At 36.8% G+C, this 16,994-nt stretch overlaps 1 protein-coding gene across 8 annotated transcripts in view; it reads left to right on the top strand.

Annotated features, from left to right (window-relative positions):
• Nucleotides 1-16,994, top strand: part of DLGAP1 (DLG associated protein 1) — a 403,833-nt gene that overhangs the window by 173,854 nt on the left and 212,985 nt on the right. The window contains exon 1 of one of the 8 annotated variants that reach the window (XM_066183036.1): nt 2,136-2,174. The exons of the other annotated variants lie outside the window; for them this stretch is intronic. The gene's annotated coding sequence lies outside the window, so the exon portion shown is untranslated. Of the gene's footprint in view, nt 1-2,135; nt 2,175-16,994 lie in introns of those variants that run through there. 8 annotated transcript variants of the gene reach the window in all.

Raw genomic sequence — 16,994 nt, 5'->3', positions numbered from 1 at the left:
TTAGGGTCATTTTCATACTGAACCAGTGTATCTGTGGAGTTAAGCATTTGTAGAAAGCTCATAAACATACTACAGGGAACGTACTACAGAATATACTACAAAGTTTGTCAAGGACAAACCACTTTCTTGAATTCTTCTTTTTTCTTTTCTTGCAGTAGCTGATACAGCTTTTATTCTCTTCAAGCAGAGCATCATAATCCTCCCACAGGATTTATTTTTTATCATTTTGAAATCCGGGGTTTAGTATCCCAGTTAGGGTCAGGTGCTTGGAGGTGAGAAACATTCATAATTTTTCACCTGTGTAATAGTTCTGAATCTGCAAGTCCTTTCCAAAAAGCTTGTAACTGTATATATTCTTATGAGTGTTGTATACGTCTGTTATGGATGGCAGTGCATGAGTTTATTGTTTCTATGGGTATTCTAATGTGCCCAAGTTGTATTTATATGCAGGATATGTTTTGCATAGCAGGCAAAAAATATCCGTATTTTGAAGTTTGAAATCTTTGCTAGGAACTCTTTTCTAAAAATAAGCATTTTATGGACTACATAATCAATCTTATGTAAAGAACAAGCAATTTGATCTTGTCTTCACCATACTGCAGTTTTCTGTGTGACGCTCCCAGATTTCAAACCAATAATCCTGGTAGGTTGTTGGGGTTTTCTAATAGGGAGTAGGATGAGGAAGCTTCTGGGTGTGCTATTTTAGCAGTGTCTTCATTACAAGATGAAAAATATTGATGAATGAGCGAACAAAGATTAGATAATTGTGATGGAACAAAACTGGCAGAATAGTGTGTTCTGCTTTGCCTGTGGGCTGTTCTACGAGCACTTCAACAACAAATCTGAGAAGTGTCAGAATTAAATTTTAAAAAAAAAAATTGAGACAAATTGTGTAGTCTTAGTTGGTTTTCAGTCCCTGATAATTTGCTGCCTGATGGAAGTCAATCAACCAGTTTTCTGTTTTCCAACGCCTTTTAAACATAAGATCTTTGTGTGCTCACTCCATAGACAAGTCCAAGGAAGTCTAGGAAATAACACTAATTAAAAAATAGCTTCTTGTCAGGAGGTTATTTACTATAGGAAGGACTGTAGTGTCCTGATAAAGGTTTGAAGGAAGGAGCACAACTGAAGACCATGAGTCTCAGATGAGAAGGAAAACCAGAATATTAAAAATATGCTGATTATTTTTTTGTTTTTATTAATTTACTTTGCTTTGTGATTGTTTACTTTTTTTATGCTTTCCTTCTAATGGAACACTTTTTCTGAATCATACTTCATGTTCTGGAAAGTTCTGCTGCCTAATGACAAAATTACTCAGGAAAGTACTTGGACCATTGCCAAGCTACTTCTGCTTGGAAGTGAAATGCATTATTCGAGTCAGCTATCACTTTAATGATCTTCTGTTTATTAGCAAAGAGGATACAGAAAGCGTATTTTTCTGAATGCAGGGAGAAGAAACAGCAGGCAATGTCCTTGCCTGAAATGCCATTGGTGCCTTTTCAGACAGTCCTGTGTATCATGGATTTTTTTTTTTTTTAAGCCTCTGTATGAGGACACTTTGTGCAGTCACACCTCCCCTGTTTTCCTGTTGTCTGACCTGACGTGTGGCTTTTGGTTGCTGGTGAATTTTGTATGTATGGTTTAATGGTATGAGGTGTTCTGTAATAGAGTAGTCAAAGGAATTTCTGACCACTCATCATGCAGATCAAGTTGTTTTATTGCAACAGAAACTTAACTTTACTGTGGCAATCTGAGAGGAATAGAGTGGGTATGGTTGTGTTTAATGAGAATGAATGGTTCAGTCTGATAGAAATGAGGTTTGACATTGCTAAGAATATAACCACAGCGGTACCTTATCAGGTTAAAAGTCCATTTATCTGCCTGTGCCATATCCTGTCTTCAGTCATGAGTAATAGCAGCTACCACGGCAAAAAATATAGGGCTAGGGCAAAGCATGCAATGAGAGAGATTCCTCCAAAATCATTGGGCATCACAAATCATGACACATCTGCAACAGGGCATCCATAACTTCTATGTGCGACTTGTTCCACAGTCTCACCACCCTTTACCACCCCCCAATCTACCATCTTTCAGTTTTAAAGGTTGCCCTTTGTCGTGTCTTTACAGGTACTGCTGAACAACCTCAATTCCCTCAGCCATTCTTCATAGAGGAGGTCAGAATTGCCTGTTTCAGGAGAATCTGTGTTAACATTTTTCAGTGTATGTGAATTAGCCCTCAGTTACCCTCACAGCTCCTTCTTGCTTTTTTCTGGGGAGAAATGTTGATTCATGTTAATATTTCAAGTGAAGTTGCAGTTGCCTTTAAGTGTGGGACATCCAATTGTGTGAAAAGTGTCTCAGGATTTCTTTCTGCTGTTCTACTCTGACTTTAGTTTTTGCTTTTTCCCCATTTAGCTCACAGTACTGTAACAAACACCTGTGCTTTCTATTCCCTGCAATTTTTCTGTCAACTGAAATGCGACCATATCTTAATTTCCTTGTGCAATACAATAGACATACGTATATCTTCTTTCAAAAAAAAAATTTCTTGCGTGAGTCTTGTTGACATTATCATCTGCTCCTTTTCAAAGTAAGGTGCCTAAAATGAGACCAGCAGAGTACAAGGGGTGCTTACCTATTTCTTTAATTTTCTCATTTGATCAGTAAGCTCAATAAATTAATATTTCTGATTCATCCCAAGTTCAAATTTGTCACTTTATTCTCAGAGATAAGGATTTCAGTTTTTTACTTGTTTTGATGAAGGGGATGTAAGTTGAAAAGAGAAATAAATTGAAAAGAGAACAAAATTCTTAGTAGCAAATATCTACAAAATGTAACCTAAGACAGAAGAGAAAAAAAAGTAATTGAAACTGAGAAACATTCAAATTTTTTAAAGCATCCCTTGTGAAATGCTAAAATGGCTCAAAGAAGGTTCTTTAATTCAGGGATAAGAATTTGAGTCTCTGCTCTGTGCTATTTCTAGTGAATACGAGGTAGGTATTTGCAGCAAAACCCTCTATTAGTATTGAGCTATTGCAATTCATCTTTAATTCCCACAGAAATTGTAAACTGGTATGAGCCTGCAGTCTGATTTAAATGAAGTTTTAACTCTACTTTTACTGTGTTTTATAAGCATCCCTAAAGTTATGGTGGAGGGTCAAAATATATTATGCATTTAGTGGTTAGAGGTGAAGCACAGCTACTGGTTCCATCTGTGAGGCTACAGGAAAAAAGCATTCTGATGCATTAGGTGATGATATAACTTGTGTTTCCTCACACTAACAAAAGACTTGTGTAGCCTTAGGTTAAAATCAGGTGTTCATGAAGGCAGCTAGAGCTGTGGGGGAAGTAAATGAGTTCTATGTCCCACTCTTTTCCCCTCATGCTCCCTGCATTTTTAAGAAATTCAAGTTGGTTCACTAAATAATTACTCACTTAATTTGCAGAAAAAGCTGATACTTGAAAAGGCTTTGAAAGTATTAAGTAGCTTATTTTTTCCCTTTGGAGGAAGCTCCAAGTCTTCCATTTACTCATTTAATCTGTCATTCCATTGCACCCAAGGGCAAAGTGTCATTTCTGTGTGCTTCAGTAATTTTGTACAGCACACAGCAAACAAATATCAAGTGACTGAAGCCAAAGTAGATTTCATGCAGGAAGCTATGTTTCCTTTCCTTGCTATACATTTTTAAAAAAGATTTTCTCAATTGTAAGACGGTAAGTAGACTTCTGCCCTGAAATTTGTAAATGTGTTTATAATAGCAGTTGATACAAATCGTAGGTCAAAACGTGTTCTCAGAATACGCTGGTTTTTCATCATATTGCAGACAGTGGTTTTATAAATAATCTGGATGCTATGAATGAACTTTGTAGCAAATCAAAACAATCTTCCATTTCCCTTCTAGAAAACAGGATTTTAGATAATAATATCAGTAGTCAGTTGTTGTTTTAGAGCCTTGTACTACCCAGCATAATGATACAGGATATCAGAAAGATAGCTTATAATTCACTCTTATTACTTAGTGGTTTAAATTTAACTCAATAAGATAGTCCAGTATCTTGGTTATTTTAGAGGATTAAGCCAGAGCTCTGAATCTGAGCTGAATAAGCCGTATTAACTGATGTCATGTTTCTGATAAGGAAAATGCTATGCTTTTTGACTAGAAGCTAAAAAACATTTCCCAGGAAATAACAAAATACCATAACATCCAAACTAGTTCTTGGGAGATTCGTGATATTAAAATTATAGGTGTTTTTCTTGATCTGGCATGACCACTGATAATACTAAAATGGCAAGTGAGAGACGTAAATTCATTTAAGAGAAGGAAATGAAGAAGGAAATGACAATAATTGAAAAGTATAAATTATATGTATCTTACGGCACAAAAGATATAAACAAGTTTTCTGAGTAAGTCTAGTATCATTTACAATACATAGTCCCTATTAAGTAGTGCCAGATTGTCTTCTCCTGGTTCAAAAACATGACAACCTTTTATTGATCCAGCGTCATATTCCCATGAACCAAGTGAATCCCTGCTATGTTCCATACATCTAAATTTGAAATCAGGAGAGAAACTGTACATTGCTATTACAGCTCCTACCCAGCATACATAACTGAGCTTATCCTTCTAAATAACTGCTGTACTTAGGCAGAGTTAGAAAGTGAGCAAAACAAATTCTGGAGATGCATTTTTGGCAGCTGTTAACATTTAGGGTGAGTTGATTTAAGATTGGGTTTGGCTTACTGTGAAGAACTAGTGCAGTTTACCATTTTACCAAACAAATTCGATTTCTGTTGTTTGAATTCTGGACTACTAGGTTTTTAAAATTTTTTAATTTAAAATTTTAAAATTTAAAATTAAATTAAATTTTAATTTTAAAATTATCTACTCTTTAAAAAACAAAAATTGCATAATTATGGCCAAATTCCCTTACATTAGCTGATAATTAATCCAAACATTTATGTAAAACTGAGAGCAAATGCAATTCAGGGAAACTGAAATTTGCTTATTGTACAGTCACGATTTCATCATCTCGGTGCCTAGACGCTTGCCTCTAGTTACTTTTCCGGGGGGAAACATCTGATGTCCATGATCTTTAATTAGTGGTATTCCTAAGCCATTTTTGCAGCTCTCAGCTCAATTGTACCACTGAGGGTTTCTTCATACTTGGTGTAATTGCAGGCTTCAGAGTACACCATGAGGCCCCTGTAGAAAGGTTTCTCCACCTGCCTTTCCAGCTCTAACATTTTCATGGTTTTGTGAGCTACTAGCTTAATTTTCTGCAACACTCTTCTCACATTTGTCTTGTCAAATAAACTTTTCCACTTTTAAGGCTGATTGATTTTCACTCCATTCCACTGTATTTTTAAATGTCCTAGTTAGAGATGTCAGCCTAGAAGCAGCTTTCACTTCACCTTTGATTTCGTGTTTACGGTACTCGCCACCTTAATTCTGCCTAGAAGAAATTAATTCAAGTAGGGCTTTATAAATACTGAAATGGCCTGTGCTGTCCATTCTCACTGTAGGAAGTTCTGCCAGTAAGGCAGTAATTCTGCTGCAGATCAAGCATGAGCTATTGAGAACTTACTGTTCATTTGCTTCAGTAAGAAAAGAAAAAAACCTGATGTTTTCAAGCTACTTTTTGAGGTGGACAGACCAGAAAGCATAGACATTCAAAGCAGTAGTTTTAAAATAAAAGGTCACTGAGAATGTTGTGGCATGGTGTGACAGAATGGAGAAGAGGATAAAAGGTGTTACAGGAAGGGATTAAAAAACCTTCTTGTGTATAGAGACCAAACCAGGAGGAGCAGTGGGAGGGGGGAAGGATCAGCATCAGTCATCCAATTTGGATTACAAGATATATCTAGCTTGGAGATGTTTGACCTCTGATTCCATTGTATTCTGAGCTAGAGTTTTTACACAGAAATGAATCCTTTGGGGAATTTAGGCCTGCACAGTTCCTGTTTTTTCAAGTTCCTTCATTCAATATGTTGTTTACAGATCTTTCAGTAAGTAGTAGTTTAGTTTCTTCTTGCAATTATTTCTTTAAATAAGAATATATTCATGAGAAAAAACAAGCAACTAGGTTTTTCACACAGGTTATTTCACACATCTTAATTTTATGTTAATAGTAATATAAGTAATATTTTAGACAATACTAACTTACTCCAGAAGTGCTATGTGATTTCTTCACGGCAAATGTTTGATGACCAAACAAAAGGCAGATACACTCTTACTGCTCACCGGAAATGAAAATGAAAGCATAAAACTGGCATAATGAGAACATTTGCATTAAAATGGCACAATTAAACATTTGCAAAATTTCTGCTACTGTGTTACAAATGTCTAAGAATTATTTTAATGCTTTGTAGATATACATTCATGGCATATATCTGGACAAGCAGCATTTAACATCAAAGTTTAGTGCAAAACAATAAAATTCTATTAGTCTAGCAATGTGTAGTGATAAATACAGTACTTGTTAGATGAGTTGGCCATGTTGCAATCAGCATAAAGAGTCAAACGCATAAAAGATGCTTCTGAATTCTCCATTTTACAGTGGGTAGTGCCTAACAAAAGAGGAAAGAAGAGGCATAAATTGATGCTGATGTAAGCAGAGGATGCCATGGGTCATCTTGAAATGTGGTTGATGGGCTAAAAACAGTGATTGGGAGACAGAAATGGATGCAAAATAATACAGGCTGCAGGATGCTATTTTGCAGAAATGAAGCAGAAGCATCAGTGTCAAAATGCACACCCACGCCTAAAATGTCTCCAGCTTCTGCACTTAAAATGTCTAAACTGCAAGTTTATGGAATTACATAATTTTGATTAAGTGAAACTACTGTATTTAACTGTTCACTGGATCACTAATGCGAGGACTTGACATAGGTTTATAAGTCATTTTACAGTCAAAAATGCATTTTGTGGCTGTCTGTACATTTCATCTATAGGGTTTGCATCTCTTCCGTGTGAAATTTTGCAGATTTGCACGTTCCCTGCTTTTCAGCCAGAGTTTGATGTGTGAAACTTTAGTGGGAAAGAGGAAACATAACCAGTTGATAAGCTTGGCTCTTCTGTCAGCTCCTTGCAGCACCCTAAGCAAGCTTAGTAGCCTATCACATGGTGCAGGAATGCCTTCACCTCCAAAGGGAAAACCAGTGTCAGCTTAGAAGGCTTGTGATGATGAGGAGAGAGCAGAGCGCCTGCTCTCAGAGGCTTGGGAGCAGACTTTTCTTTCCACACCAGCATGAGGATTTTATAGAGCAATTTCATGACTGGCAGAGAAAACCTGATGGCACACTCACTTCTCAGTGATAGAGCAGCTTGGGCAGGATATGCGTAGGAGTTTATTTTAAGTAACTAAATAAAAGCTTCAGAAAAATTACAAATAATAACCAAAAGCCTAACCAACTCCTTCCTTCTCGAGAATACTTTCCAGTTTAAGTGCAGCTTACCTCTGTGAAGTGAAGTGATATGGCATCAGTGCTTTTGTGGTACAGCATTGCCGACAGTCACCTGATTTGGCCGGGCCAGTGAGAGTCAGTGAGCCTCTTGCTGGCCTCTATTTCTTTCTTTCCTATGAGGAAAAGCTGAGGCAGTTGGGGCTGTTTAACCTTGAGAAGACTGAGGGGTACCTCTTTAATGTATGCAAGTGTCTGAAGAGGGAGAGGCAGGCTCTTCTCGATGGTCCCAAGCAATAGGACAAGAGGCAACAGGCAGAAAGTGATGCACAGAAGTTCCACCTGAACATGACAAAAAGCTTCTTTACTGTGTGGGTGACCACACACTGAAAAAAGTTGCCCACAGCGGTTGTAGAGTCTTCCTCACTTGAGATACTCAAGAACAGTCTGGGTGCAATTCTGTGTGATGCACTCAGGGAAGGCCCTGCTTGAACAGGGAGGTTGGAACAGGTGACCCACTGTGATACTTTCCAACCTGACCCATTCTGTGATTCTTCCCTTCCTAGATTATGAAAGTGTCATGTGCGGGTGAGGCTGATTTCTGTTTTGTCCACCTGATTTGCTGAGGTCAGAAATTTGTTCTCTTATGCCCTTAACACTTTGTGAGAAATAGTCATCATTACAGATGGAGACTTCCTCCTCATACCTGCCATGTTTGTTGGAAGTGTGCTTCATGTTCTACACGGGGCTGAACGGAGTAGCTTTGCTCTTTGTATGAGAGTGGAAAGATGCCCAGAGAACACTTCTGTCCACAGTCCCACAGGACTGCCCACTGGAGCTTGGTATGGGTAAAGGCAAACGTAAACCTTGTTCCAGGAGGATGTAGAGTTGTCAGATGTCACATATTTCAGCCAGCGTATTGTGGAGGTAAGGGGATACTGGATCCATCTCTCCATTGGGACCTAAGAGAGTAATAGGGCTTTTAACAAGGCCTGATTTTAAAATCAGGACTTCAGTTCTTGGAGTAAATGGCAGTCCTTTTTTTTTTTTTTGATGGTGTGATTAAGGATCAACAAAGAGTGTCTAGTAGTTTTAAATAGTTTTAAATGGAAAACATTTTCTTTTTCCCCCTCCTCTTCATTATTATTTGATGTAAATCACATACTTTAGTACAAGTATGTTTAAGAGTTCCAGTTAATTAAGTTACAGGAGATATTTCCATAGGAATCTAAGAAATTTTAAAAACTGAAGTCACATTGAACACATGCATCTTTTTTTCTGACATTAAAAGGTATATTCTGTCTCGATATACTAGGCAGTGATTTGTCCTCTTATATGAAAAAGAGACTATACTAAAAATCTTACTAGAAGAGAAGGGCAAAGGGTGATTTCAAGTGTGTCTACAGTTTTCCTGCCATTTTTCCCAGTGCCACAAAAACTTCAATTAAGAATTACTATATCTCTTTGCAAGTGTATTTCTGGGATATGGCTACACCTGCAAAACATATGTTGCACTTATTTAGCTCAGTTATGATCAAATTTTAAAATCTTAATATACTGAGACCAGGTGGTTGTTCCAAATTGCTCCCAGTCAAATTTTTTGGGTTTAATTTGGAAATGCCACAGGGATTCATCCTACTCTTGTATTATTTCTGATCTATCACAGTGTTTGCTAGTGGGTGGCTGTCATTTGTTGACATGACATGTTTGTTTTATATGGGTCTTCTGATGTTATGCAACTTCATTTAGGCAGTTGCATTGTCAAAAAAGTGATAAAAGACCTGTGAGAAATATTTATTCTTACCTTTTCATTATCAAGAGAATGTTTCTGTTGCTTTTCTTTGTTATCTTCTAATGATTCTGTGGAATCATCACATTTTACATCGTAAAATTCAGGTAAATTTTTGCTGGTATCACTGTTTAAATACCAGAGTAGTTGAGATTTGAAGTTAACATTTATCAATATCTAGTCTTTACAGTGCAGTATATGCTTATCCTTGTAATGGGAGTGGATGTAAATTCATTAATGTTGCAATGGTGAAAAATGTTCAGTCTGCAATGTTGACCTTGCATACACAATTCCCAAAAATTTGTGGCAGAAATCTTAATAATGGAATTCTCTTCATGAGTAGTATTTGGCTGCAGGGAGTTAAAGCAAGGTCAGCTTTCCATAGAGCAATAGATGGCTGTGGTGAAAATACCTGGTCACTCAGTTACTTAAAAACTGCTCCTGGAATAGTGCAATGAACAGGTAGTGCAAAGAATGGATTTTCCCATACCACGGGGTTGCTGAATTCCAGAACCGTATACACAGAGATAACTTCCATCTCTGTATTTTTTAATAAGCTGTACACATATGTAAAACATGGAATGTGAATGAAGTAGTACAAATGTCAGTCCTTGAAACACTTCAAACACATATATACCTCTGTTCTGGATGGAATAGATAGATGGATAGATGTCCTCTGTTGTTGGACATTCATGTGTTTGCACATGGACCAGATGTTGGAACCTATATGGCCAATATATTTATTATCTAGCCATTTAACTGCAGTTTGAATATATATTTTGCATAACTTTCCAAAGGATGAGTTAGATTTTGACATATGTCAGCACCTAGTTTGTTGACTTTCAGTAGACTTGATATTGCTATTCCAGAGCCATCAATATACATATTGCGTTCATTTTTTGTGCTTCAGTTATTTCAGGTGCATGATGTTTGTTCAGCTGTGTCTGCCATCTCTAAAGTACATTAATGTACTCTGAGAAGGCAGAGTGGCACAGAAATGAATAATTACAGTAATGACTAGTTGTTATCCTTGTTTACTTTGAGGAGTATTCTAATTAGCTGTTCAGTAAATAGCTACTTCCTATACATAGCTCCTATCTCTATTAATTCCTGAGGTAAGACACATTTGATTTAATACTGAACCTTTCACCTCACGTAGAAATAGTGTTGACTCCTATACATACCTGTTCTGTAACCATATGCCGATGCACTGCTACTCCTACTGCTACCTGGCTCTGGCAGCTCCTGGAGCAACCTTACAAGTGCTGTGGAAGACAGGGCAGACAGAATTTCCCCATCCGGTGAATTAGGAATGCTTCCATTTTCCCTTTCTGCTCCTGTAACTTGCATTCAACTTTAGTTCAGGAACCGACACTAATGTCCTCCAAGTCTATAGCAAAATATTTCTTTTCTGGATGAGAATCAGTAATGGTGTTAACTTGCCTGTGTGAAATAAGAATGCTGTTGAAAAAGTGAATCAGCAAAAAATTGCAGTGTTTACATATGAGCAGAAATCTTATTTTGAAAAGTATAGAGATAAGGTAAGAGGAAATTAGAGCCTGGCCACTGGGCTGGAAATACGCTGAAACCTAAGGTGCTGATCAAGTATTCACTTGTCAAATGAAAAGGACCATGGATGAGTCTCTCACTCTTAAGAGCTAAAAGGTATTTCAGTTCAATTGCATAAACTATGTTTAGCCATGACTGATGAGTCAATACACAAGATGTAGTAATGAAAATCAACATGAAAAAAGAGTTCATCTTATTTTCTTGCCAGTCTTTAATGTTTTTGATCATCTTCTATTTTGCTATTGATTTGATGGCATGATTTTCCAAAATGCTTTCCTTCTTCCTGTTCTTCTTGGGGTCCATGGAGAATATGGTTTTATCATTTGCATAAAAAGGAATAGGAGGTTTTCATCTTTACTTTTATCTGACGTGAAGCATTAAACTACAAGTCTTCAAGATTCTCAGATCTTTTTTAGTCCATTTGAACTAGAAACCTCTTCTTTGGTGATCTGAAGATAAGTAAAATTTGGTAGATGAATACGTACAGGTTTAACGTGTTTCTTCTGCTTGTATCATCTATTTTTGAACTGGTTGTTTTGACTTATTTGCTGTTTCGGAAGGATTTTAACATAGAATTTTTAAGAAAAGGGAAAGAGATGGCACTGGAGGGTTTCAGATGAAGTAGTGTTTTTGCTTCTAGAGCATGTGCTTCAGGGAAGATTAGGACCTGCAGGATAAAGTTCAGGAGAAATTATTGAGAGGAAAGGCTTCATTAACAATAATTGCTTAATGAAAAAAGAAAATGAAGAGGAGATACTATAACCTTTACTTAAATAGAAGGTTAAGAGGAAGGGAACTTATTTTTCCCTTCTATAAAGGGTATGATAAAAACTGGCAGGATTGCTTTTCAGATATTAAGATTTGATAGGGTGGTTGATAAAATAGCCATCTGCAGTTTATCCCAGGTCGTTTGTGGTTCTTTCTATGATCATGAGGAAGGAAGGGGAAAAGCAGAATCCAAATGACAGTGTGAAAGAAGTAGGTGTGGGAAAAGCAGATAATTCCTTGAAGAAGAGGACTCTTTGAGGGGTTTGCTATGCAGGTAGACTTTGTGAGGCCCTGGAAATCTAATTTCTAGGAATTAATACTGTAAAAAATGCTTTTAAAAATTAACTCAGACATGAAAAATAGAGTTTATAGAATTGTTTGGGACTCCTCGTTCTTTTGAGTGATTTTTTTTAGTAAGTTTTGCCGTTCAGCAGTATGCCAATCCTGAGTCTCTAGTTAGCTGAGAGGGCGGTTCACGTTTGACATCTGCAGCGGAGCTGTCAGTTTGCAGAAAAAAAACAGGGCAGGTCATGTTTCCAGTGTTAATTTAGACTTGACATCTTATTTATACCTGGAAAATGCTGTTAGAAAATATTAGAACACAAATAATGCTGGCACAGCAGGGTTTTCAAAAAGAGACTTGTGTTGAATTTCTTCCCACAAAGCTATGAAATAAATGCATCCAATATTAGAAAACTCTGTGCTAATTGTAGGAAGATGCCACACCAGTTGCAGCATTCTCCAGCCATTGGTTTTTTCCCCAGGGGGAAAGAGATGAGACCTACTGAGGACTAACAGTAATGAGACTTCTTCAGTGACAGTAATTATGATACAATTCAGATAAAATTTCAGTGCACACATGAAATATTTCCATTTCATTGTCTGTGTGTGTTTAAAGTGCTGTGTGTTATAAGCATCTCTAAACACCATGTGTTAAGGAACTGTAGCATTCAGTCTAATTTGCTTCCAATGTCTGTAGGATTCTGTTGAAGCTTTTACCTGAACTTGAAATATTAAGACATCTTTACTGATATAAAAGTATCTTGCCCCTATCTGTAAAAATGGTTAACTTTCAGTCTTATCAGCCCTTCTAGATGTTTCCATGGTGCTGTGGTTGGGGATGAGGGATATGTGCTGATCATACTGAAGACCAGAAATCTCTGTTGTTTTGTCCATCCTTTTGGGGACCAATAACACTCCCCTAGAGTCCTCACATGGTTTTCTTCAGTGAATTTGAATGCTGCATTACTGTTTCATGGTAAGTGTCATTCTGGATCTCCCTTAAAAAGGCAAAAAGAGCAATAACAGATGTTCGCATAACTCTGTATCCTTTCAGAAGACCATAGGATCTGAGGAGAAGTGCAAAGGTAATTTCCCCTGCACAATTTTGAGTTCTATAGATTCGTTTCAAGCCTCCTTGGAATGCTTGAAAGCGAGTCACAGAGGGGTATCCAGTTATGGTGTTAGTAGAAAGTTTCCCATCCTCTTAACTCACCTGCTAGATTTACTCCTTAATTTCTGTTGCATCATGATAATTGTGAATGTATAATACAACAAAATAGCTCTATTTATGAAAAAAAAAAAAAAGTAAAGGTAGGGGTCTTTTTGGTGTATTTGAGTAGGGAAAAAGATCAATCCTTTTACCACCAAAATAACCTCAGGAAGTAAATTACATCTTCCAAATTGGTTTTGCCCCCTCAAAGTGGAAATACCTGTTATAACTGATAACTCCCAGGCATAACACAAGATTTTTCCAGGCAGCTAAGTAAGCTTTAGATACAGCACATGATAGTCACAGTGGACCTATCATAGTTTAAACGTTGAATAAAGTGAGCAATGCCAACTCAAGATACTCAAAAACATCCATCAAGCTCCAGATTATGTTTCTTTTTATTCAGCTGCCGGTACATAAGCTTTGGGACTCCCTTGTTTTCACACAACTGATGTTTAGAAGCTTACTTTATTTTTAATGCAGAGGGAGTTTTTCACATTCTTTGTCACATACTATAAAATATAACTGTGCTGTTAAACCAAACTGGAGTTTTTTGCTAGGTGTGCTGAGGTGGCACTCCTTGAGGAAGCTGTGTATATCTACTAAATGAAATGTGATTCTCTAGCACATTTAGTTTATAATTTGTCCAAAGATGTCTTGGAGGTAATGGGTTGATTCATGAAAGCAGATGACAAATGCAATAACATCAAATGTAGGGTGATGTTTCTCTTAAAAAGGTAAATTAATTACTTCCCTTTTATAGAGATCTTTTTGTAAAACTCTTTGGAAAAGAAGTCCTTCATAAAATTTGTAGGCTACATATAATTAATTTATGATTTAAAACAATTTTTAATAAATTCACTTTAAGAATTTTTACAAGTCCACCTTCTCGAATTGAAAAACAGCTCATAGTTAAAATCCAGACAAAGCAATATATCCTCCATCTGTCTATCAGAAAACACTGAACCACAATACTGGGGCATGGGCAGAGGAGTAATTCACTACTGAAAAGGAATAAGAAAGCTTGAAGTCTGCAAAATTGCTTAGGGAGAACTTCGCTACAGGCCATATCTATGTAGACAGCAGATTCAATATTTTATAGACAGAGAGGTGCATATATAGTACATTTCTGCAGGCTGGAATGGCGGACTTGATATGTCATCAAACAGCAGCATGAAACTTTTTGTATTATAGGATGAAAATAGTTATTGATGAAAAGGAAAATCGAAAAGATTGGCTTCTCACTTAAAATCAGGAAAACGGTCTGAGAAACGGAGCTGGTGTCTCTTATGATTACAAGAAGTAGTTCATTTTTTGCCATTTCCCCAGTCTCTCTGAAGACCTTTGTCCAGTGTTATGATCTCTCTACTTAGCCAAGATAAGCAAACAAATAATTACACTCTTGGGGGATTTTCTAAACATTGGATCTAGTTTTCTTCTTCTGTTTACTTCATATCAAAGTTCCTCCTGTCAGTCCCTCAAGCTGCTTCTGGCTTCACTGTCTGCAAGTGGGAGAATAGGCCGTCATGTCTGATGATACTCTTAATACGCACAAAGTTGACATAAAAAGGAGCCAAGGAGAATTCCACTCCAGAGCTGACATGATTGATCACTTTGATGTGCATTAGCTTTCTTTAAACTATGCTCAGAAAATGACAATTCAAAGTCCAATTTAATACTCTCAGTGGTCATGGTTTCTTTTAACTATATATCTCTGTTAAGTCTTGTAGGACATGCTCTTCAACACATTTTTTGCTAATTAGAGAATCAGCAGGATACTGACATAGAATTCGCTATTAATAAATTTAGTTCCACATAAAAACTTTTAAACCCTTTCAGTGTCAGAAGACTTCAAGTCACATCGTGTAACAAAAAATATGCTGTTATTAAGTATATAATTTTGATGTCTGAAGGGACTGCAGATGAGTTGACACATGTCCTGTTTCCATATTCTACTGAAAACAGTCTAATCACATTTTTGTCATTACTCTAGAACTATGACAAGTCTACACCACTATTTTCAGGTTTACTTTCAAGATAGCAGTAAAAGTAGCTTCGTAGTTGCTCTTGTCACAGTGTCTCGGGTCTTCATTTTGCAAGTAAAAAAAAAAAGTGTTGTGAATGTTGAACATTTCCTGAGAGTCAAGTGAGATTTGTTTTATTTGTAGCTATTGTCATTAATACTTGAACTTTACAACACAAATAATGGTTCTCTTAGGCAATGCAAGCCTGCTATTTATCCTTTTTCTGGTGGGATCCCTTCAAGGGATCTTGTGACAAGAATCTTTTGTTGCAATGGGAAAAGTTATATATTTTTCCTTAAGTGTTTCTGATTATTTAAAAAGATTAGAAAAATATCTTCAGTGAAATCATTATCTGAGGTGCTTTTAAACTGAAAAAACGCATTTTGAGTCACCCTTCTTAAAATTATTTCATGGTTGCAAAAGGGAAAAATCAAAGGATATGGCTTTCAGAAGAAGAAATAATCTATGTACCACTGATTCTGGTTCGGACCTTCAGATTTCCATCATCTAATATTCTCAGTTGCTCTCATTTATTTCATATGCAGCGTTAAGATAAACAGCACAGCCAGAGCATGTGATTTTATCTGAACCAGATCTGCGGAAGAGACACAGACAGTCCTTGTTATTATCCCTGTTATTATGTACAAAGATACATTTGATAGGAAGCCCAGAAACCATAAATTTCTGTTCCAGCTCTCCTCCTAATTGCTGTTAATATTTCTATTTCCTTCACATTACACATGGTTCATATTTCTAACTTTGACAGTATCTTTCATTGGTTCATTTTCACAAAATATTGGACAGCTTCTTCAAGGTCACTCTAAGCAGAGCTGGGAACAGACTTCAGATTTCTATTTCATTGGCATTAAGACTCATTTACTTTGCCAACCCTGCAACAGGATTATGGAAAATCATTTTTATACTGCAAAACATTTGCAGTAAGAAGTGAATTTGGATGGTCTTATAATGTTCATTTTTGTGTTTTCAGCTAAGAAAACCTCTTTTTCTGAAAACAGTTTTGTATTCATTTGAATGTGTATATTCAGAGCCTGTTACGGAATCTTTTGCCCATTTCTTATAAGCAGGACATCTGCTGATGAAAGCTACTAAAAATGTTAACATTTAAATTAATAAGCTTGTCTTTCATCTCATTTTGAAAGATGCAGCCAAAGTTCTTTAAGGATGTGAGATGTCTCAAGCTATTTCCAGTCATGCATAAAGCTCTTCCCTTACAGGTCCAGTATGAATCCTGCACTGTTCAGTGTTTGGAGTGCCATTACCATCTAAGAGGTACTTGTAATCTCTATGAGATGCAGTTTGGGTGAATTTGTGAATTTCCAGTTCACTGTCCAAGGGGCTTTGTTGGTTCTTCAGTGCAGAAGCATCCCTTTAGTGTTTGCTGGGTTTCTGGCCCAGCCCAATGAAACCTTGATTCCCTGCTAAGAGCTCCTGCCTCTGGAGGCATATTAAACTGACTGCCTATTTGCAGGGAGTGGCAAAGTGATTATTACTATACTTCCATAGGAAATGAGGTGGAGAATTAGAAGATAGAGAAAAGAATTCTGGCTTGACCATTTTGAAAGCCTTCATAATTGGGTTTTTTTCCTCAACTCTTGATTTTTGTGTCTGACTCATGCGTAAATCACTCTGACTTGGCCATTCTCTTTCCAAAAAACATTCAGAAAGGGATGGAGTTCAAAGATAGTGCTCTTACATCAAATGAGGCATTTGTTACACCATCATTGGGCAGATTTAGCTCCATCTCCCTTCTGTATTAAATTAGGTCCCAATCCATCTCTCTCATTACCTTTGGCTATTAACTGAAGTGGCTATCTCAAGGGCCCAACTACACTATGTTCTCATGTAATCAATATAAACAAGTAAGGTTTTGCATATTATGTAACTAATATAAAGTAGGTTTAAATTGAAGTTACAGATTTCAACAGTCCC

Source organism: Chamaea fasciata, unplaced genomic scaffold, assembly GCF_029207755.1.
Source record: "Chamaea fasciata isolate MVZ Bird 193981 ecotype frontalis unplaced genomic scaffold, bChaFas1.0.hap1 SCAF_1, whole genome shotgun sequence".
Lineage (NCBI taxonomy): Eukaryota > Metazoa > Chordata > Aves > Passeriformes > Sylviidae > Chamaea > Chamaea fasciata.
The sequence above is the reverse complement of the archived record's forward strand: the minus strand, read 5'-3'. Positions and strand labels throughout refer to the sequence as shown.